Source organism: Lissotriton vulgaris, chromosome 8, assembly GCF_964263255.1.
Source record: "Lissotriton vulgaris chromosome 8, aLisVul1.2, whole genome shotgun sequence".
In the NCBI taxonomy this organism is placed as follows: Eukaryota; Metazoa; Chordata; class Amphibia; order Caudata; family Salamandridae; genus Lissotriton; species Lissotriton vulgaris.
The window spans coordinates 155,451,204-155,474,169 of NC_141696.1; the positions used below are offsets into that span (position 1 = coordinate 155,451,204).

Below are 22,966 nucleotides of genomic sequence, written 5' to 3' on the forward strand. Positions count from 1 at the left end.
GAACAATCCATAGAGAGCAGTACCTATGAAGAACTCTTTAGACCTTTAAGGCGTACAAAGAGAAAGTGCTATTAACCAGCCACTTGAAAGGCCCAAAGCTGCTTTGAAATTGAGTCAACAGCCACCTCTTGGCTAGCTAAAGCAAATTCAACAAGGAATTTCAATGTCACAACATAGGGTGGAATACGCAAATCTAAGCAGCCCCTGATCACAGCCCTGAGGAAATTGCCGTAAGTGTGCTGGAGTCCAACTGTCTACTAGATGCTAGGCATTCTTCCATATTTGCATGGCCTGTCTGGCCAGGGCATACAAGAGCATGACTCTTCCAGATGAGCTCTTACATGGGTCCTATGCTCATATAGTAAGGACTGCACTTTGTCAGCAAGACTTTATACAACCGAAATATATGAGAAACCCCAGCTCTCTTGATTAGATGAGGACGGAATCACATCCCAGGTGAAGACCAACAGATGCAACTTCCATCAGATGTTAACCTGAAAAAGGAGATTACATCTCCAAAAGTCATGTCAGAAGTGGGATTTGAACCCACGCCTCCAGAGGAGACTGCGGCCTAAACACAGCTCCTTAGACCACTCGGCCATCCTGACAGTGCAGAGTCTTAAGAAATGTATAAAAGTCACTCAGAAATTTCTGCCTCCATGCAAGCCTGAAATAATTTAAACCTTCAAACACAAGGTGCAACTTTATGCACAGGTCAATAAACACAGAAGATCACATGTGAAAGCATTTCATTTCACAGGTGTACAATTTTTATGCTTTTAGAATACCTCATACCTCTCACCAGCTATTTAGGGTCCTGTATCCTACTCACAAAATTACCTTGCCTGTGACCTCTCTCTCTACACAAACAACTACTGCACAGGAAGTAGGAAGGCAGAAGGTGGGGCATGTTATTCAAATGTATGCTGTCATTGTGCCTTGCAGATTCATGCAGGATTTCTAGATCCTTGCTGGATACAAGAGTGCAGACCTTGTTTCAGATCAACTGTCCCTAGCAGGGAACGTCTGAGCACATGCAGTCTTTTGCTCTCTAGCCCCTGGCCTGGGACTCCCACTCACTGGCTGAGGCGTGAATTTCTGCATACCAACGTTGCATAGATGGTACGTTTGTGGTCGATTTGGGATGGATGGGAGGTCAAAAGCAGGGAAAAGTATGTCGCCTTCACTTCTAGTCTCCTCTTCTAGGCCTACCTGCCGTTCACTCACTCTGTCTTTGTTTCATTCTCTCCTTCCTCAACACCCCTTCTCACTCACTCGCTCTATCACTTGTGCTCTTTCCCCTTGCTCTGCATTTCATAGTGGAAACATCTCTTGAATGGAGCATTAGAAAATGAGGTTACATAAAATTAACAATCTACTTATTGGAAACCAAAAATATCACAAGACTGAATGGAACCCATTTCATTAATAAAAGGGACTTTTTAAGCACCCCCCAAAAAACACATAAAACACCACGAGTGCTAGAAGAATATTACACGAGCTTGAAGACAGAATTGGGCAAATTAATTTGCAGTTTAAACTGAAGTTTGTTACTTATTCAGATATTTTATGCACTGCCAATTTTTAGCTGAGATTCTAAAAGAACTCAGAGACAAAATGGACTTAAAGTTTTGTCAGAAGTGGGATTCGACCCACGCCTCCAGGAGAGACTGCGGCCTTAACGCAGCGCCTTAGACCACTCGGCCATCCTGACCACATGTTGCTTGATCATCTACAGAGAGGGAAAGATATTGTGAACCAAGAAAAGCACACATCTTAGGTCGTGAGTGGCTAGAGCAAGAAAAAAACTCACTGCACTTTTCCAAGTAGACAACCATATAAGCCCATGTGAGGGAAATGATCTATTTTTTTCTCTCTCAAGAAAAAAGTAGAGTAAACACACAATTGTCAGAAGTGGGATTTGAACCCACGCCTCCAGAAGAGACTGCGACCTGAACGCAGCGCCTTAGACCACTCGGCCATCCTGACTTGAATTTGTGGAACCTTCCACAGGCCAGACAGCCATGCAAGTGGGGTACCGAAAAGGCATGCCCTCAATTTATTTATCCTATTATAAGTACTTCCAACAGATCTTTGAACAATCCCTAGAGAACAGTACCTATGAAGAACTCTTTAGACCTTTAAGGCGTACAAAGAGAAAGTGCTATTAACCAGCCACTTGAACGGCCCAAAGCTGCTTTGAAATTGAGTCAACAGCCACCTCTTGGCTAGCTAAAGCAAATTCAACAAGGAATTTCAATGTCACAACATAGGGTGGAATACGCAAATCTAAGCAGCCCCTGATCACAGCCCTGAGGAAATTGCCGTAAGTGTGCTGGAGTCCAACTGTCTACCAGATGCTAGGCATTCTTCCATATTTGCATTGCCTGTCTGGCCAGGGCATACAAGAGCATGACTCTTCCAGATGAGCTCTTACATGGGTCCTATGCTCATATAGTAAGGACTGCACTTTGTCAGCAAGACTTTATACAACCGAAATATATGAGAAACCCCAGCTCTCTTGACTAGATGAGGACGGAATCACATCCCAGGTGAAGACCAACAGATGCAACTTCCATCAGATGTTAACCTGAAAAAGGAGATTACATCTCCAAAAGTCATGTCAGAAGTGGGATTCGAACCCACGCCTCCAGAGGAGACTGCGGCCTAAACACAGCGCCTTAGACCACTCGGCCATCCTGACAGTGCAGAGTCTTAAGAAATGTATAAAAGTCACTCAGAAATTTCTGCCTCCATGCAAGCCTGAAATAATTTAAACCTTCAAACACAAGGTGCAACTTTATGCACAGGACAATAAACACAGAAGATCACATGTGAAAGCATTTCATTTCACAGGTGTACAATTTTTATGCTTTTAGAATACCTCATACCTCTCACCAGCTATTTAGGGTCCTGTATCCTACTCACAAAATTACCTTGAATGCGACCTCTCTCTCTACACAAACAACTACTGCACAGGAAGTAGGAAGGCAGAAGGTGGGGCATATTATGCAAATGTATGCTGTCATTGTGCCTTGCCGATTCATGCAGGATTTCTAGATCCTTGCTGGATACAAGAGAGCAGACCTTGTTTCAGATCAACTGTCCCTAGCAGGGAACGTCTGAGCACATGCAGTCTTTAGCTCTCTAGCCCCTGGCCTGGGACTTACCCTCACTGGCTGAGGCGTGAATTTCTGCATACCAACGTTGCATAGATGGTACGTATGTGGTCGGTTTGGGATGGGTGGGAGGTCAAAAGCAGGGAAAAATATGTCGCCTTCACTTCTAGTCTCCTCTTCTAGGCCTACCTGCCGTTCACTCACTCTGTCTTTGTTTCATTCTCTCCTTCCTCAACACCCCTTCTCACTCACTCGCTCTATCACTTGTGCTCTTTCCCCTTGCTCTGCATTTCATAGTGGAAACATCTCTTGAATGGAGCATTAGAAAATGAGGTTACATAAAATTAACAATCTACTTATTGGAAACCAAAAATATCACAAGTCTGAATGTAACCCATTTCATTAATAAAAGGGACTTTTTAAGCACCCCCCAAAAAACACATAAAACACCACGAGTGCTAGAAGAATATTATACGAGCTTGAAGACAGAATTGGGCAAATTAATTTGCAGTTGAAACTGAAGTTTGTTACTTATTCAGATATTATATGCACTGCCAATTTTTAGCTGAGATTCTAAAAGAACTCAGAGACAAAATGGACTTAAAGGTTTTTCAGAAGTGGGATTCGAACCCACGCCTCCAGGAGAGACTGCGGACTTAACGCAGCGCCTTAGACCACTCGGCCATCCTGACCACACGTTGATTGATCATCTACAGAGAGGGAAAGATATTGTGAACCAAAAAAATCACACATCTTAAGTCATGAGTGGCTAGAGCAAGAAAAAAACTCACTGCACTTTTCCAAGTAGACAACCATATAAGCCCATGTGAGGGAAATGATCTGATTTTTTCTCTCCCAAGAAAAAAGTAGAGTAAACACACAATTGTCAGAAGTGGGATTTGAACCCACGCCTCCAGAAGAGACTGCGACCTGAACGCAGCGCCTTAGACCGCTCGGCCATCCTGACTTGCACTTATAGAATCTTCCACAGGCCAGACAGCCATGCAAGTGGGGTACCGAAAAAGCATGCCCTCAATTTATTTATCCTATTATAAGTACTTCCAACAGATCTTTGAACAATCCATAGAGAGCAGTACCTATGAAGAACTCTTTATGCCTTTAAGGCGTACAAAGAGAAAGTGCTATTCACCAGCCACTTGAACGGCCCAAAGCTGCTTTGAAATTGAGTCAACAGCCACCTCTTGGCTAGCTAAAGCAAATTCAACAAGGAATTTCAATGTCACAACATAGGGTGGAATACGCAAATCTAAGCAGCCCCTGATCACAGCCCTGAGGAAATTGCCGTAAGTGTGCTGGAGTCCAACTGTCTACCAGATGCTAGGCATTCTTCCATATTTGCATTGCCTGTCTGGCCAGGGCATACAAGAGCATGCCTCTTCCAGATGAGCTCTTACATGGGTCCTATGCTCATATAGTAAGGACTGCACTTTGTCAGCAAGACTTTATACAACCGAAATATATGAGAAACCCCAGCTCTCTTGACTAGATGAGGACGGAATCACATCCCAGGTGAAGACCAACAGATGCAACTTCCATCAGATGTTAACCTGAAAAAGGAGATTACATCTCCAAAAGTCATGTCAGAAGTGGGATTCGAACCCACGTCTCCAGAGGAGACTGCGGCCTAAACACAGCGCCTTAGACCACTCGGCCATCCTGACAGTGCAGAGTCTTAAGAAATGTATAAAAGTCACTCAGAAATTTCTGCCTCCATGCAAGCCTGAAATAATTTAAACCTTCAAACACAAGGTGCAACTTTATGCACAGGACAATAAACACAGAAGATCACATGTGAAAGCATTTCATTTCACAGGTGTACAATTTTTATGCTTTTAGAATACCTCATACCTCTCACCAGCTATTTAGGGTCCTGTATCCTACTCACAAAATTACCTTGCATGCGACCTCTCTCTCTACACAAACAACTACTGCACAGGAAGTAGGAAGGCAGAAGGTGGGGCAAATTATGCAAATGTATGCTGTCATTGTGCCTTGCAGATTCATGCAGGATTTCTAGATCCTTGCTGGATACAAGAGAGCAGACCTTGTTTCAGATCAACTGTCCCTAGCAGGGAACGTCTGAGCACATGCAGTCTTTTGCTCTCTAGCCCCTGGCCTGGGACTTACCCTCACTGGCTGAGGCGTGAATTTCTGCATACCAACGTTGCATAGATGGTACGTATGTGGTCGGTTTGGGATGGGTGGGAGGTCAAAAGCAGGGAAAAGTATGTCGCCTTCACTTCTAGTCTCCTCTTCTAGGCCTACCTGCCGTTCACTCACTCTGTCTTTGTTTCATTCTCTCCTTCCTCAACACCCCTTCTCACTCACTCGCTCTATCACTTGTGCTCTTTCCCCTTGCTCTGCATTTCATAGTGGAAACATCTCTTGAATGGAGAATTAGAAAATGAGGTTACATAAAATTAACAATCTACTTATTGGAAACCAAAAATATCACAAGTCTGAATGTAACCCATTTCATTAATAAAAGGGACTTTTTAAGCACCCCCCAAAAAACACATAAAACACCACGAGTGCTAGAAGAATATTATACGAGCTTGAAGACAGAATTGGGCAAATTAATTTGCAGTTGAAACTGAAGTTTGTTACTTATTCAGATATTATATGCACTGCCAATTTTTAGCTGAGATTCTAAAAGAACTCAGAGACAAAATGGACTTAAAGGTTTCTCAGAAGTGGGATTCGAACCCTCGCCTCCAGGAGAGACTGCGGACTTAACGCAGCGCCTTAGACCACTCGGCCATCCTGACTTGCATTTATAGAACCTTCCACAGGCCAGACAGCCATGCAAGTGGGGTACCGAAAAAGCATGCCCTCAATTTATTTATCCTATTATAAGTACTTCCAACAGATCTTTGAACAATCCATAGAGAGCAGTACCTATGAAGAACTCTTTATGCCTTTAAGGCGTACAAAGAGAAAGTGCTATTAACCAGCCACTTGAACGGCCCAAAGCTGCTTTGAAATTGAGTCAACAGCCACCTCTTGGCTAGCTAAAGCAAATTCAACAAGGAATTTCAATGTCACAACATAGGGTGGAATACGCAAATCTAAGCAGCCCCTGATCACAGCCCTGAGGAAATTGCCGTAAGTGTGCTGGAGTCCAACTGTCTACCAGATGCTAGGCATTCTTCCATATTTGCATTGCCTGTCTGGCCAGGGCATACAAGAGCATGCCTCTTCCAGATGAGCTCTTACATGGGTCCTATGCTCATATAGTAAGGACTGCACTTTGTCAGCAAGACTTTATACAACCGAAATATATGAGAAACCCCAGCTCTCTTGACTAGATGAGGACGGAATCACATCCCAGGTGAAGACCAACAGATGCAACTTCCATCAGATGTTAACCTGAAAAAGGAGATTACATCTCCAAAAGTCATGTCAGAAGTGGGATTCGAACCCACGTCTCCAGAGGAGACTGCGGCCTAAACACAGCGCCTTAGACCACTCGGCCATCCTGACAGTGCAGAGTCTTAAGAAATGTATAAAAGTCACTCAGAAATTTCTGCCTCCATGCAAGCCTGAAATAATTTAAACCTTCAAACACAAGGTGCAACTTTATGCACAGGACAATAAACACAGAAGATCACATGTGAAAGCATTTCATTTCACAGGTGTACAATTTTTATGCTTTTAGAATACCTCCTACCTCTCACCAGCTATTTAGGGTCCTGTATCCTACTCACAAAATTACCTTGCATGCGACCTCTCTCTCTACACAAACAACTACTGCACAGGAAGTAGGAAGGCAGAAGGTGGGGCAAATTATGCAAATGTATGCTGTCATTGTGCCTTGCAGATTCATGCAGGATTTCTAGATCCTTGCTGGATACAAGAGAGCAGACCTTGTTTCAGATCAACTGTCCCTAGCAGGGAACGTCTGAGCACATGCAGTCTTTTGCTCTCTAGCCCCTGGCCTGGGACTTACCCTCACTGGCTGAGGCGTGAATTTCTGCATACCAACGTTGCATAGATGGTACGTATGTGGTCGGTTTGGGATGGGTGGGAGGTCAAAAGCAGGGAAAAGTATGTCGCCTTCACTTCTAGTCTCCTCTTCTAGGCCTACCTGCCGTTCACTCACTCTGTCTTTGTTTCATTCTCTCCTTCCTCAACACCCCTTCTCACTCACTCGCTCTATCACTTGTGCTCTTTCCCCTTGCTCTGCATTTCATAGTGGAAACATCTCTTGAATGGAGAATTAGAAAATGAGGTTACATAAAATTAACAATCTACTTATTGGAAACCAAAAATATCACGAGTCTGAATGTAACCCATTTCATTAATAAAAGGGACTTTTTAAGCACCCCCCAAAAAACACATAAAACACCACGAGTGCTAGAAGAATATTATACGAGCTTGAAGACAGAATTGGGCAAATTAATTTGCAGTTGAAACTGAAGTTTGTTACTTATTCAGATATTATATGCACTGCCAATTTTTAGCTGAGATTCTAAAAGAACTCAGAGACAAAATGGACTTAAAGGTTTCTCAGAAGTGGGATTCGAACCCTCGCCTCCAGGAGAGACTGCGGACTTAACGCAGCGCCTTAGACCACTCGGCCATCCTGACTTGCATTTATAGAACCTTCCACAGGCCAGACAGCCATGCAAGTGGGGTACCGAAAAAGCATGCCCTCAATTTATTTATCCTATTATAAGTACTTCCAACAGATCTTTGAACAATCCATAGAGAGCAGTACCTATGAAGAACTCTTTATGCCTTTAAGGCGTACAAAGAGAAAGTGCTATTAACCAGCCACTTGAACGGCCCAAAGCTGCTTTGAAATTGAGTCAACAGCCACCTCTTGGCTAGCTAAAGCAAATTCAAAAAGGAATTTCAATGTCACAACATAGGGTGGAATACGCAAATCTAAGCAGCCCCTGATCACAGCCCTGAGGAAATTGCCGTAAGTGTGCTGGAGTCCAACTGTCTACCAGATGCTAGGCATTCTTCCATATTTGCATGGCCTGTCTGGCCAGGGCATACAAGAGCATGACTCTTCCAGATGAGCTCTTACATGGGTCCTATGCTCATATAGTAAGGACTGCACTTTGTCAGCAAGACTTTATACAACCGAAATATATGAGAAACCCCAGCTCTCTTGACTAGATGAGGACGGAATCACATCCCAGGTGAAGACCAACAGATGCAACTTCCATCAGATGTTAACCTGAAAAAGGAGATTACATCTCCAAAAGTCATTTCAGAAGTGGGATTCGAACCCACGTCTCCAGAGGAGACTGCGGCCTAAACACAGCGCCTTAGACCACTCGGCCATCCTGACAGTGCAGAGTCTTAAGAAATGTATAAAAGTCACTCAGAAATTTCTGCCTCCATGCAAGCCTGAAATAATTTAAACCTTCAAACACAAGGTGCAACTTTATGCACAGGACAATAAACACAGAAGATCACATGTGAAAGCATTTCATTTCACAGGTGTACAATTTTTATGCTTTTAGAATACCTCATACCTCTCACCAGCTATTTAGGGTCCTGTATCCTACTCACAAAATTACCTTGCATGCGACCTCTCTCTCTACACAAACAACTACTGCACAGGAAGTAGGAAGGCAGAAGGTGGGGCAAATTATGCAAATGTATGCTGTCATTGTGCCTTGCAGATTCATGCAGGATTTCTAGATCCTTGCTGGATACAAGAGAGCAGACCTTGTTTCAGATCAACTGTCCCTAGCAGGGAACGTCTGAGCACATGCAGTCTTTTGCTCTCTAGCCCCTGGCCTGGGACTTACCCTCACTGGCTGAGGCGTGAATTTCTGCATACCAACGTTGCATAGATGGTACGTATGTGGTCGGTTTGGGATGGGTGGGAGGTCAAAAGCAGGGAAAAGTATGTCGCCTTCACTTCTAGTCTCCTCTTCTAGGCCTACCTGCCGTTCACTCACTCTGTCTTTGTTTCATTCTCTCCTTCCTCAACACCCCTTCTCACTCACTCGCTCTATCACTTGTGCTCTTTCCCCTTGCTCTGCATTTCATAGTGGAAACATCTCTTGAATGGAGAATTAGAAAATGAGGTTACATAAAATTAACAATCTACTTATTGGAAACCAAAAATATCACAAGTCTGAATGTAACCCATTTCATTAATAAAAGGGACTTTTTAAGCACCCCCCAAAAAACACATAAAACACCACGAGTGCTAGAAGAATATTATACGAGCTTGAAGACAGAATTGGGCAAATTAATTTGCAGTTGAAAGTGAAGTTTGTTACTTATTCAGATATTATATGCACTGCCAATTTTTAGCTGAGATTCTAAAAGAACTCAGAGACAAAATGGACTTAAAGGTTTCTCAGAAGTGGGATTCGAACCCTCGCCTCCAGGAGAGACTGCGGACTTAACGCAGCGCCTTAGACCACTCGGCCATCCTGACCACACGTTGCTTGATCATCTACAGAGAGGGAAAGATATTGTGAACCAAAAAAAGCACACATCTTAGGTCATGAGTGGCTAGAGCAAGAAAAAAACTCACTGCACTTTTCCAAGTAGACAACCATATAAGCCCATGTGAGGGAAATGATCTGATTTTTTCTCTCCCAAGAAAAAAGTAGAGTAAACACACAATTGTCAGAAGTGGGATTTGAACCCACGCCTCCAGAAGAGACTGCGACCTGAACGCAGCGCCTTAGACCACTTGGCCATCCTGACTTGCATTTATAGAACCTTCCACAGGCCAGACAGCCATGCAAGTGGGGTACCGAAAAAGCATGCCCTCAATTTATTTATCCTATTATAAGTACTTCCAACAGATCTTTGAACAATCCATAGAGAGCAGTACCTATGAAGAACTCTTTAGACCTTTAAGGCGTACAAAGAGAAAGTGCTATTAACCAGCCACTTGAACGGCCCAAAGCTGCTTTGAAATTGAGTCAACAGCCACCTCTTGGCTAGCTAAAGCAAATTCAACAAGGAATTTCAATGTCACAACATAGGGTGGAATACGCAAATCTAAGCAGCCCCTGATCACAGCCCTGAGGAAATTGCCGTAAGTGTGCTGGAGTCCAACTGTCTACCAGATGCTAGGCATTCTTCCATATTTGCATGGCCTGTCTGGCCAGGGCATACAAGAGCATGACTCTTCCAGATGAGCTCTTACATGGGTCCTATGCTCATATAGTAAGGACTGCACTTTGTCAGCAAGACTTTATACAACCGAAATATATGAGAAACCCCAGCTCTCTTGACTAGATGAGGACGGAATCACATCCCAGGTGAAGACCAACAGATGCAACTTCCATCAGATGTTAACCTGAAAAAGGAGATTACATCTCCAAAAGTCATGTCAGAAGTGGGATTCGAACCCACGCCTCCAGAGGAGACTGCGGCCTAAACACAGCGCCTTAGACCACTCGGCCATCCTGACAGAGCAGAGTCTTAAGAAATGTATAAAAGTCACTCAGAAATTTCTGCCTCCATGCAAGCCTGAAATAAGTTAAACCTTCAAACACAAGGTGCAACTTTATGCACAGGACAATAAACACAGAAGATCACATGTGAAAGCATTTCATTTCACAGGTGTACAATTTTTATGCTTTTAGAATACCTCATACATCTCACCAGCTTTTTAGGGTCCTGTATCTGACTCACAAAATTACCTTGCCTGCGACCCCTCTCTCTACACAAACAACTACTGCACAGGAAGTAGGAAGGCAGAAGGTGGGGCATATTATGCAAATGTGTGCTGTCATTGTGCCTTGCAGATTCATGCAGGATTTCTAGATCCTTGCTGGATACAAGAGTGCAGACCTTGTTTCAGATCAACTGTCCCTAGCAGGGAACTTCTGAGAACATGCAGTCTTTTGCTCTCTAGCCCCTGGCCTGGGACTCACCCTCACTGGCTGAGGCGTGAATTTCTGCATACCAACGTTGCATAGATGGTACGTTTGTGGTCGGTTTGGGATGGGTGGGAGGTCAAAAGCAGGGAAAAGTATGTCGCCTTCACTTCTAGTCTCCTCTTCTAGGCCTACCTGCCGTTCACTCACTCTGTCTTTGTTTCATTCTCTCCTTCCTCAACACCCCTTCTCACTCACTCGCTCTATCACTTGTGCTCTTTCCCCTTGCTCTGCATTTCATAGTGGAAACATCTCTTGAATGGAGCATTAGAAAATGATGTTACATAAAATTAACAATCTACTTATTGGAAACCAAAAATATCACAAGACTGAATGTAACCCATTTCATTAATAAAAGGGACTTTTTAAGCACCCCCAAAAAACACATAAAACACCACGAGTGCTAGAAGAATATTATACGAGCTTGAAGACAGAATTGGGCAAATTAATTTGCAGTTGAAACTGAAGTTTGTTACTTATTCAGATATTATATGCACTGCCAATTTTTAGCTGAGATTCTAAAAGAACTCAGAGACAAAATAGACTTAAAGTTTTGTCAGACGTGGGATTCGAACCCACACCTCCAGGAGAGACTGCGGCCTTAACGCAGTGCTTTAGACCACTCGGCCATCCTGACCACATGTTGCTTGATCATCTACAGAGAGGGAAAGATATTGTGAACCAAAAAAAGCACACATCTTAGGTCATGAGTGGCGAGAGCAAGAAAAAATTCACTGCACTTTTCCAAGTAGACAACCATATAAGCCATTGTGAGGGAAATGATCTGATTTTTTCTCTCTCAAGAAAAAAGTAGAGTAAACACACAATTGTCAGAAGTGGGATTTGAACCCACGCCTCCAAAAGAGACTGCGACCTGAACACAGCACCTTAGACCACTCGGCCATCCTGACTTGCATTTGTAAAACCTTCCACAGGCCAGACAGCCATGCAAGTGGGGTACCGAAAAGGCATGCCCTCAATTTATTTATCTTATTATAAGTACTTCCAGCAGATCTTTGAACAATCCATAGAGAGCAGTACCTATGAAGAACTCTTTAGACCTTTAAGGCGTACAAAGAGAAAGTGCTATTAACCAGCCACTTGAACGGCCCAAAGCTGCTTTGAAATTGAGTCAACAGCCCCCTCTTGGCTAGCTAAAGCAAATTCAACAAGGAATTTCAATGTTACAACATAGGGTGGAATACGCAAATCTAAGCAGCCCCTGATCACAGCCCTGAGGAAATTGCCGTAAGTGTGCTGGAGTCCAACTGTCTACCAGATGCTAGGCATTCTTCCATATTTGCATGGCCTGTCTGGCCAGGGCATACAAGAGCATGACTCTTCCAGATGAGCTCTTACATGGGTCCTATGCTCATATAGTAAGGACTGCACTTTGTCAGCAAGACTTTATACAACCGAAATATATGAGAAACCCCAGCTCTCTTGACTAGATGAGGACGGAATCACATCCCAGGTGAAGACCAACAGATGCAACTTCCATCAGATGTTAACCTGAAAAAGGAGATTACATCTCCAAAAGTCATGTCAGAAGTGGGATTCGAACCCACGCCTCCAGAGGAGACTGCGGCCTAAACACAGCGCCTTAGACCACTCGGCCATCCTGACAGAGCAGAGTCTTAAGAAATGTATAAAAGTCACTCAGAAATTTCTGCCTCCATGCAAGCCTGAAATTATTTAAACCTTCAAACACAAGGTGCAACTTTATGCACAGGACAATAAACACAGAAGATCACATGTGAAAGCATTTCATTTCACAGGTGTACAATTTTTATGCTTTTAGAATACCTCATACCTCTCACCAGCTATTTAGGGTCCTGTATCCTACTCCTCACAAAATTACCTTGCCTGCGACCTCTCTCTCTAAACAAACAACTACTGCACAGGAAGTAGGAAGGCAGAAGGTGGGGCATATTATGCAAATGTATGCTGTCATTGTGCCTTGCAGATTCATGCAGGATTTCTAGATCCTTGCTGGATACAAGAGAGCAGACCTTGTTTCAGATCAACTGTCCCTAGCAGGGAACGTCTGAGCACATGCAGTCTTTTGCTCTCTAGCCCCTGGCCTTGGACTCACCCTCACTGGCTGAGGCGTGAATTTCTGCATACCAACGTTGCACAGATGGTACGTTTGTGGTCGGTTTGGGATGGGTGGGAGTTCAAAAGCAGGGAAAAGTATGTCGCCTTCACTTCTAGTCTCCTCTTCTAGGCTTACCTGCCATTCACTCACTCTGTCTTTGTTTCATTCTCTCCATCCTCAACACCCCTTCTCACTCACTCGCTCTATCACTTGTGCTCTTTCCCCTTGCTCTGCATTTCATAGTGGAAACATCTCTTGAATGGAGCATTAGAAAATGAGGTTACATAAAATTAACAATCTACTTATTGGAAACCAAAAATATCACAAGACTGAATGTAACCCATTTCATTAATAAAAGGGACTTTTTAAGCACCCCCCAAAAAACACATAAAACAGCACGAGTGCTAGAAGAATATTATACGAGCTTGAAGACAGAATTGGGCAAATTAATTTGCAGTTGAAACTGAAGTTTGTTACTTATTCAGATATTATATGCACTGCCAATTTTTGGCTGAGATTCTAAAAGAACTCAGAGACAAAATGGACTTAAAGTTTTGTCAGAAGTGGGATTCGAACCCACGTCTCCAGGAGAGACTGCGGCCTTAACGCAGTGCCTTAGACCACTCGGCCATTCTGACCACATGTTGCTTGATCATCTACAGAGAGGGAAAGATATTGTGAACCAAAAAAAGCACACATCTTAGGTCATGAGTGGCTAGAGCAAGAAAAAAACTCACTGCACTTTTCCAAGTAGACAACCATATAAGCCCATGTGAAGGAAATGATCTGATTTTTTCTCTCTCAAGAAAAAAGTAGAGTAAACACACAATTGTCAGAAGTGGGATTTGAACCCACGCATCCAGAAGAGACTGCGACCTGAACGCAGCGCCTTAGACCACTCGGCCATCCTGACTTGCATTTATAGAACCTTCCACAGGCCAGACAGCCATGCAAGTGGGGTACCGAAAAAGCATGCCCTCAATTTATTTATCCTATTATAAGTACTTCCAACAGATCTTTGAACAATCCATAGAGAGCAGTACCTATGAAGAACTCTTTATGCCTTTAAGGCGTACAAAGAGAAAGTGCTATTAACCAGCCACTTGAACGGCCCAAAGCTGCTTTGAAATTGAGTCAACAGCCACCTCTTGGCTAGCTAAAGCAAATTCAACAAGGAATTTCAATGTCACAACATAGGGTGGAATACGCAAATCTAAGCAGCCCCTGATCACAGCCCTGAGGAAATTGCCGTAAGTGTGCTGGAGTCCAACTGTCTACCAGATGCTAGGCATTCTTCCATATTTGCATGGCCTGTCTGGCCAGGGCATACAAGAGCATGACTCTTCCAGATGAGCTCTTACATGGGTCCTATGCTCATATAGTAAGGACTGCACTTTGTCAGCAAGACTTTATACAACCGAAATATATGAGAAACCCCAGCTCTCTTGACTAGATGAGGACGGAATCACATCCCAGGTGAAGACCAACAGATGCAACTTCCATCAGATGTTAACCTGAAAAAGGAGATTACATCTCCAAATGTCATGTCAGAAGTGGGATTCGAACCCACACCTCCAAAGGAGACTGCGGCCTAAACACAGCGCCTTAGACCACTCGGCCATCCTGACAGAGCAGAGTCTTAAGAAATGTATAAAAGTCACTCAGAAATTTCTGCCTCCATGCAAGCCTGAAATAATTTAAACCTTCAAACACAAGGTGCAACTTTATGCACAGGACAATAAACACAGAAGATCACATGTGAAAGCATTTCATTTCACAGGTGTACAATTTTTATGCTTTTAGAATACCTCATACCTCTCACCAGCTTTTTAGGGTCCTGTATCCGACTCACAAAATTACCTTGCCTGCGACCTCTCTCTCTACACAAACAACTACTGCACAGGAAGTAGGAAGGCAGAAGGTGGGGCATATTATGCAAATGTGTGCTGTCATTGTGCCTTGCAGATTCATGCAGGATTTCTAGATCCTTGCTGGATACAAGAGTGCAGACCTTGTTTCAGATCAACTGTCCCTAGCAGGGAACATCTGAGCACATGCAGTCTTTTGCTCTCTAGCCCCTGGCCTGGGACTCACCCTCACTGGCTGAGGCGTGAATTTCTGCATACCAACGTTGCATAGATGGTACGTTTGTGGTCGGTTTGGGATGGGTGGGAGGTCAAAAGCAGGGAAAAGTATGTCGCCTTCACTTCTAGTCTCCTCCTCTAGGCATACCTGCCGTTCACTCACTCTGTCTTTGTTTCATTCTCTCCTTCCTCAACACCCCTTCTCACTCACTCGCTCTATCACTTGTGCTCTTTCCCCTTGCTCTGCATTTCATAGTGGAAACATCTCTTGAATGGAGCATTAGAAAATGAGGTTACATAAAATTAACAATCTACTTATTGGAAACCAAAAATATCACAAGACTGAATGTAACCCATTTCATTAATAAAAGGGACTTTTTGAGCAACCCCCAAAAAACACATAAAACACCACGAGTGCTAGAAGAATATTATACGAGCTTGAAGACAGAATTGGGCAAATTAATTTGCAGTTGAAACTGAAGTTTGTTACTTATCCAGATATTATATGCACTGCCAATTTTTAGCTGAGATTCTAAAAGAACTCAGAGACAAAATGGACTTAAAGTTTTGTCAGAAGTGGGATTCGAACCCACGCCTCCAGGAGAGACTGCGGCCTTAACGCAGCGCCTTAGACCACTCGGCCATCCTGACCACATGTTGCTTGATCATCTTCAGAGAGGGAAAGATATTGTGAACCAAAAAAAGCACACATCTTAGGTCATGAGTGGCTAGAGCAAGAAAAAAACTCACTGCACTTTTCCAAGTAGACAACCATATAAGCCCATGTGAGGGAAATGATCTGATTTTTTCTCTCTCAAGAAAAAAGTAGAGTAAACACACAATTGTCAGAAGTGGGATTTGAACCCACGCCTCCAGAAGAGACTGCGACCTGAACGCAGCGCCTTAGGCAACTCGGCCATCCTGACTTGCATTTGTGGAACCTTCCACAGGCCAGACAGCCATGCAAGTGGGGTACCGAAAAGGCATGCCCTCAATTTATTTATCCTATTATAAGTACTTCCAACAGATCTTAGAACAATCTATAGAGAGCAGTACCTATGAAGAACTCTTTAGACCTTTAAGGCGTACAAAGAGAAAGTGCTATTAACCAGCCACTTGAACGGCCCAAAGCTGCTTTGAAATTGAGTCAACAGCCACCTCTTGGATAGCTAAAGCAAATTCAACAAGGAATTTCAATGTCACAACATAGGGTGGAATACGCAAATCTAAGCAGCCCCTGATCACAGCCCTGAGGAAATTGCCGTAAGTGTGCTGGAGTCCAACTGTCTACCAGATGCTAGGCATTCTTCCATATTTGCATGGCCTGTCTGGCCAGGGCATACAAGAGCGTGACTCTTCCAGATGATCTCTTACATGGGTCCTATGCTCATATAGTAAGGACTGCACTTTGTCAGCAAGACTTTATACAACCGAAATATATGAGAAACCCCAGCTCTCTTGACTAGATGATGACGGAATCACATCCCAGGTGAAGACCAACAGATGCAACTTCCATCAGATGTTAACCTGAAAAAGGAGATTACATCTCCAAAAGTCATGTCAGAAGTGGGATTCGAACCCACGCCTCCAGAGGAGACTGCGGCCTAAACACAGCGCCTTAGACCACTCGGCCATCCTGACAGTGCAGAGTCTTAAGAAATGTATAAAAGTCACTCAGAAATTTCTGCCTCCATGCAAGCCTGAAATAATTTAAACCTTCAAACACAAGGTGCAACTTTATGCACAGGACAATGAACACAGAAGATCACATGTGAAAGTATTTCATTTCACAGGTGTACAATTTTTATGCTTTTAGAATACCTCATACCTCTCACCAGCTATTTAGGGTCCTGTATCCTACTCACAAAATTACCTTGCCTGCGACCTCTCTCTCTACACAAGCAACTACTGCACAGGAAGTAGGAAGGCAGAAGGCGGGGCATATTATGCAAATGTATGCTGTCATTGTGCCTTGCAGATTCATGCAGGATTTCTAGATCCTTGCTGGATACAAGAGAGCAGACCTTGTTTCAGATCAACTGTCCCTAGCAGGGAACGTCTGAGCACATGCAGTCTTTTGCTCTCTAGCCCCTGGCCTGGGACTCACCCTCACTGGCTGAGGCGTGAATTTCTGCATACCAACGTTGCATAGATGGTACGTTTGTGGTCGGTTTGGGATGGGTGGGAGGTCAAAAGCAGGGAAAAGTATGTCGCCTTCACTTCTAGTCTCCTCTTCTAGGCCTACCTGCCGTTCACTCACTCTGTCTTTGTTTCATTCTCTCCTTCCTCAACACCCCTTCTCACTCACTCGCTCTATCACTTGTGCTCTTTCCCCTTGCTCTGCATTTCATAGTGGAAACATCTCTTGAATGGAGCATTAGAAAATGAGGTTACATAAAATTAACAATCTACTTATTGGAAACTAAAAATATCACAAGACTGAATGTAACCCATTTCATTAATAAAAGGGACTTTTTAAGCACCCCCCAAAAAACACATAAAACACCACGAGTGCTAGAAGAATATTACACGAGCTTGAAGACAGAATTGGGCAAATTAATTTGCAGTTGAAACTGAAGTTTGTTACTTATTCAGATATTTTATGCACTGCCAATTTTTAGCTGAGATTCTAAAAGAACTCAGAGACAAAATGGACTTAAAGTTTTGTCAGAAGTGGGATGCGAACCCACGCCTCCAGGAGAGACTGCGGCCTTAACGCAGCGCCTTAGACCACTCGGCCATCCTGACCACATGTTGCTTGATCATCTACAGAGAGGGAAAGATATTGTGAACCAAGAAAAGCACACATCTTAGGTCATGAGGGCTAGAGCAAGAAAAAAACTCACTGCACTTTTCCAAGTAGACAACCATATAAGCCCATGTGAGGGAAATGATCTATTTTTTTCTCTCTCAAGAAAAAAGTAGAGTAAACACACAATTGTCAGAAGTGGGATTTGAACCCACGCCTCCAGAAGAGACTGCGACCTGAAAGCAGCGCCTTAGACCACTCACCCATCCTGCCTTGCATTTGTGGAACCTTCCACAGGCCAGACAGCAATGCAAGTGGGGTACCGAAAAGGCATGCCCTCAATTTATTTATCCTATTATAAGTACTTCCAACAGATCTTTGAACAATCCATAGAGAGCAGTACCTATGAAGAACTCTTTAGACCTTTAAGGCGTACAAAGAGAAAGTGCTATTAACCAGCCACTTGAACGGCCCAAAGCTGCTTTGAAATTGAGTCAACAGCCACCTCTTGGCTAGCTAAAGCAAATTCAACAAGGAATTTCAATGTCACAACATAGGGTGGAATACGCAAATCTAAGCAGCCCCTGATCACAGCCCTGAGGAAATTGCCGTAAGTGTGCTGGAGTCCAACTGTCTACCAGATGCTAGGCATTCTTCCATATTTGCATTGCCTGTCTGGCCAGGGCATACAAGAGCATGACTCTTCCAGATGAGCTCTTACATGGGTCCTATGCTCATATAGTAAGGACTGCACTTTGTCAGCAAGACTTTATACAACCGAAATATATGAGAAACCCCAGCTCTCTTGACTAGATGAGGACGGAATCACATCCCAGGTGAAGACCAACAGATGCAACTTCCATCAGATGTTAACCTGAAAAAGGAGATTACATCTCCAAAAGTCATGTCAGAAGTGGGATTCGAACCCACGCCTCCAGAGGAGACTGCGGCCTAAACACAGCGCCTTAGACTACTCGGCCATCCTGACAGAGCAGAGTCTTAAGAAATGTATAAAAGTCACTCAGAAATTTCTGCCTCCATGCAAGCCTGAAATAATTTAAACCTTCAAACACAAGGTGCAACTTTATGCACAGGACAATAAACACAGAAGATCACATGTGAAAGCATTTCATTTCACAGGTGTACAATTTTTATGCTTTTAGAATACCTCATACCTCTCACCAGCTTTTTAGGGTCCTGTATCCGACTCACAAAATTACCTTGCCTGCGACCTCTCTCTCTACACAAACAACTACTGCACAGGAAGTAGGAAGGCAGAAGGTAGGGCATATTATGCAAATGTGTGCTGTCATTGTGCCTTGCCGATTCATGCAGGATTTCTAGATCCTTGCTGGATACAAGAGAGCAGACCTTGTTTCAGATCAACTGTCCCTAGCAGGGAACGTCTGAGCACATGCAGTCTTTAGCTCTCTAGCCCCTGGCTTGGGACTTACCCTCACTGGCTGAGGCGTGAATTTCTGCATACCAACGTTGCATAGATGGTACGTATGTGGTCGGTTTGGGATGGGTGGGAGGTCAAAAGCAGGGAAAAATATGTCGCCTTCACTTCTAGTCTCCTCTTCTAGGCCTACCTGCCGTTCACTCACTCTGTCTTTGTTTCATTCTCTCCTTCCTCAACACCCCTTCTCACTCACTCGCTCTATCACTTGTGCTCTTTCCCCTTGCTCTGCATTTCATAGTGGAAACATCTCTTGAATGGAGCATTAGAAAATGAGGTTACATAAAATTAACAATCTACTTATTGGAAACCAAAAATATCACAAGTCTGAATGTAACCCATTTCATTAATAAAAGGGACTTTTTAAGCACCCCCCAAAAAACACATAAAACACCACGAGTGCTAGAAGAATATTATACGAGCTTGAAGACAGAATTGGGCAAATTAATTTGCAGTTGAAACTGAAGTTTGTTACTTATTCAGATATTATATGCACTGCCAATTTTTAGCTGAGATTCTAAAAGAACTCAGAGACAAAATGGACTTAAAGGTTTTTCAGAAGTGGGATTCGAACCCACGCCTCCAGGAGAGACTGCGGACTTAACGCAGCGCCTTAGACCACTCGGCCATCCTGACCACACGTTGCTTGATCATCTACAGAGAGGGAAAGATATTGTGAACCAAAAAAAGCACACATCTTAAGTCATGAGTGGCTAGAGCAAGAAAAAAACTCACTGCACTTTTCCAAGTAGACAACCATATAAGCCCATGTGAGGGAAATGATCTGATTTTTTCTCTCCCAAGAAAAAAGTAGAGTAAACACACAATTGTCAGAAGTGGGATTTGAACCCACGCCTCCAGAAGAGACTGCGACCTGAACGCAGCGCCTTAGACCGCTCGGCCATCCTGACTTGCACTTATAGAATCTTCCACAGGCCAGACAGCCATGCAAGTGGGGTACCGAAAAAGCATGCCCTCAATTTATTTATCCTATTATAAGTACTTCCAACAGATCTTTGAACAATCCATAGAGAGCAGTACCTATGAAGAACTCTTTATGCCTTTAAGGCGTACAAAGAGAAAGTGCTATTAACCAGCCACTTGAACGGCCCAAAGCTGCTTTGAAATTGAGTCAACAGCCACCTCTTGGCTAGCTAAAGCAAATTCAACAAGGAATTTCAATGTCACAACATAGGGTGGAATACGCAAATCTAAGCAGCCCCTGATCACAGCCCTGAGGAAATTGCCGTAAGTGTGCTGGAGTCCAACTGTCTACCAGATGCTAGGCATTCTTCCATATTTGCATGGCCTGTCTGGCCAGGGCATACAAGAGCATGACTCTTCCAGATGAGCTCTTACATGGGTCCTATGCTCATATAGTAAGGACTGCACTTTGTCAGCAAGACTTTATACAACCGAAATATATGAGAAACCCCAGCTCTCTTGACTAGATGAGGACGGAATCACATCCCAGGTGAAGACCAACAGATGCAACTTCCATTAGATGTTAACCTGAAAAAGGAGATTACATCTCCAAAAGTCATGTCAGAAGTGGGATTCGAACCCATGCCTCCAGGGGAGACTGCGGCCTAAACACAGCGCCTTAGACCACTCGGCCATCCTGACAGAGCAGAGTCTTAAGAAATGTATAAAAGTCACTCAGAAATTTCTGCCTCCATGCAAGCCTGAAATAATTTAAACCTTCAAACACAAGGTGCAACTTTATGCACAGGACAATAAACACAGAAGATCACATGTGAAAGCATTTCATTTCACAGGTGTACAATTTTTATGCTTTTAGAATACCTCATACCTCTCACCAGCTTTTTAGGGTCCTGTATCCGACTCACAAAATTACCTTGCCTGCGACCTCTCTCTCTACACAAACAACTACTGCACAGGAAGTAGGAAGGCAGAAGGTGGGGCATATTATGCAAATGTGTGCTGTCATTGTGCCTTGCAGATTCATGCAGGATTTCTAGATCCTTGCTGGATACAAGAGTGCAGACCTTGTTTCAGATCAACTGTCCCTAGCAGGGAACGTCTGAGCACATGCAGTCTTTTGCTCTCTAGCCCCTGGCCTGGGACTCACCCTCACTGGCTGAGGCGTGAATTTCTGCATACCAACGTTGCATAGATGGTACGTTTGTGGTCGGTTTGGGATGGGTGGGAGGTCAAAAGCAGGGAAAAGTATGTCGCCTTCACTTCTAGTCTCCTCTTCTAGGCCTACCTGCCGTTCGCTCACTCTGTCTTTGTTTCATTCTCTCCATCCTCAACACCCCTTCTCACTCACTCGCTCTATCACTTGTGCTCTTTCCCCTTGCTCTGCATTTCATAGTGGAAACATCTCTTGAATGGAGCATTAGAAAATGATGTTACATAAAATTAACAATCTACTTATTGGAAACCAAAAATATCACAAGACTGAATGTAACCCATTTCATTAATAAAAGGGACTTTTTAAGCACCCCCCAAAAAACACATAAAATACCACGAGTGCTAGAAGAATATTATACGAGCTTGAAGACAGAATTGGGCAAATTAATTTGCAGTTGAAACTGAAGTTTGTTACTTATTCAGATATTATATGCACTGCCAATTTTTAGCTGAGATTCTAAAAGAACTCAGAGACAAAATGGACTTAAAGTTTTGTCAGACGTGGGATTCGAACCCACACCTCCAGGAGAGACTGCGGCCTTAACGCAGTGCTTTAGACCACTCGGCCATCCTGACTACATGTTGCTTGATCATCTACAGAGAGGGAAAGATATTGTGAACCAAAAAAAGCACACATCTTAGGTCATGAGTGGCGAGAGCAAGAAAAAAACTCACTGCACTTTTCCAAGTAGACAACCATATAAGCCATTGTGAGGGAAATGATCTGATTTTTTCTCTCTCAAGAAAAAAGTAGAGTAAACACACAATTGTCAGAAGTGGGATTTGAACCCACGCCTCCAAAAGAGACTGCGACCTGAACACAGCGCCTTAGACCACTCGGCCATCCTGACTTGCATTTGTAAAGCCTTCCACAGGCCAGACAGCCATGCAAGTGGGGTACCGAAAAGGCATGCCCTCAATTTATTTATCCTATTATAAGTACTTCCAACAGATCTTTGAACAATCCATAGAGAGCAGTACCTATGAAGAACTCTTTAGACCTTTAAGGCGTACAAAGAGAAAGTGCTATTAACCAGCCACTTGAACGGCCCAAAGCTGCTTTGAAATTGAGTCAACAGCCCCCTCTTGGCTAGCTAAAGCAAATTCAACAAGGAATTTCAATGTCACAACATAGGGTGGAATACGCAAATCTAAGCAGCCCCTGATCACAGCCCTGAGGAAATTGCTGTAAGTGTGCTGGAGTCCAACTGTCTACCAGATGCTAGGCATTCTTCCATATTTGCATGGCCTGTCTGGCCAGGGCATACAAGAGCATGACTCTTCCAGATGAGCTCTTACATGGGTCCTATGCTCATATAGTAAGGACTGCACTTTGTCAGCAAGACTTTATACAACCGAAATATATGAGAAACCCCAGCTCTCTTGACTAGATGAGGACGGAATCACA

At 43.6% G+C, this 22,966-nt stretch overlaps 16 non-coding genes across 16 annotated transcripts; all 16 read right to left on the reverse strand.

The window, feature by feature from the left end:
* Positions 1 to 1,906: 1,906 nt before the first annotated feature.
* Positions 1,907 to 1,989, reverse strand: TRNAL-CAG (transfer RNA leucine (anticodon CAG)). The gene has a single exon. It is a non-coding gene; the product is annotated as a tRNA-Leu (tRNA).
* Positions 1,990 to 2,621: 632 nt separating this feature from the next.
* Positions 2,622 to 2,704, reverse strand: TRNAL-UAG (transfer RNA leucine (anticodon UAG)). The gene has a single exon. It is a non-coding gene; the product is annotated as a tRNA-Leu (tRNA).
* A 1,299-nt stretch (positions 2,705 to 4,003) lies between these two features.
* TRNAL-CAG (transfer RNA leucine (anticodon CAG)) lies at positions 4,004 to 4,086 on the reverse strand. Its single transcript has one exon. It is a non-coding gene; the product is annotated as a tRNA-Leu (tRNA).
* A 632-nt stretch (positions 4,087 to 4,718) lies between these two features.
* TRNAL-UAG (transfer RNA leucine (anticodon UAG)) lies at positions 4,719 to 4,801 on the reverse strand. The gene has a single exon. It is a non-coding gene; the product is annotated as a tRNA-Leu (tRNA).
* Positions 4,802 to 6,540: 1,739 nt separating this feature from the next.
* Positions 6,541 to 6,623, reverse strand: TRNAL-UAG (transfer RNA leucine (anticodon UAG)). The gene has a single exon. It is a non-coding gene; the product is annotated as a tRNA-Leu (tRNA).
* A 3,121-nt stretch (positions 6,624 to 9,744) lies between these two features.
* Positions 9,745 to 9,827, reverse strand: TRNAL-CAG (transfer RNA leucine (anticodon CAG)). Its single transcript has one exon. It is a non-coding gene; the product is annotated as a tRNA-Leu (tRNA).
* Positions 9,828 to 10,459: 632 nt separating this feature from the next.
* TRNAL-UAG (transfer RNA leucine (anticodon UAG)) lies at positions 10,460 to 10,542 on the reverse strand. The gene has a single exon. It is a non-coding gene; the product is annotated as a tRNA-Leu (tRNA).
* Positions 10,543 to 11,839: 1,297 nt separating this feature from the next.
* TRNAL-CAG (transfer RNA leucine (anticodon CAG)) lies at positions 11,840 to 11,922 on the reverse strand. The gene has a single exon. It is a non-coding gene; the product is annotated as a tRNA-Leu (tRNA).
* Positions 11,923 to 12,554: 632 nt separating this feature from the next.
* Positions 12,555 to 12,637, reverse strand: TRNAL-UAG (transfer RNA leucine (anticodon UAG)). Its single transcript has one exon. It is a non-coding gene; the product is annotated as a tRNA-Leu (tRNA).
* Positions 12,638 to 13,664: 1,027 nt separating this feature from the next.
* On the reverse strand, positions 13,665 to 13,747 carry TRNAL-AAG (transfer RNA leucine (anticodon AAG)). Its single transcript has one exon. It is a non-coding gene; the product is annotated as a tRNA-Leu (tRNA).
* A 907-nt stretch (positions 13,748 to 14,654) lies between these two features.
* On the reverse strand, positions 14,655 to 14,737 carry TRNAL-UAG (transfer RNA leucine (anticodon UAG)). The gene has a single exon. It is a non-coding gene; the product is annotated as a tRNA-Leu (tRNA).
* A 1,024-nt stretch (positions 14,738 to 15,761) lies between these two features.
* Positions 15,762 to 15,844, reverse strand: TRNAL-AAG (transfer RNA leucine (anticodon AAG)). Its single transcript has one exon. It is a non-coding gene; the product is annotated as a tRNA-Leu (tRNA).
* A 907-nt stretch (positions 15,845 to 16,751) lies between these two features.
* TRNAL-UAG (transfer RNA leucine (anticodon UAG)) lies at positions 16,752 to 16,834 on the reverse strand. The gene has a single exon. It is a non-coding gene; the product is annotated as a tRNA-Leu (tRNA).
* A 2,013-nt stretch (positions 16,835 to 18,847) lies between these two features.
* On the reverse strand, positions 18,848 to 18,930 carry TRNAL-UAG (transfer RNA leucine (anticodon UAG)). Its single transcript has one exon. It is a non-coding gene; the product is annotated as a tRNA-Leu (tRNA).
* Positions 18,931 to 20,229: 1,299 nt separating this feature from the next.
* Positions 20,230 to 20,312, reverse strand: TRNAL-CAG (transfer RNA leucine (anticodon CAG)). The gene has a single exon. It is a non-coding gene; the product is annotated as a tRNA-Leu (tRNA).
* Positions 20,313 to 22,326: 2,014 nt separating this feature from the next.
* Positions 22,327 to 22,409, reverse strand: TRNAL-CAG (transfer RNA leucine (anticodon CAG)). Its single transcript has one exon. It is a non-coding gene; the product is annotated as a tRNA-Leu (tRNA).
* Between the last annotated feature and the right edge of the window lie 557 nt (positions 22,410 to 22,966).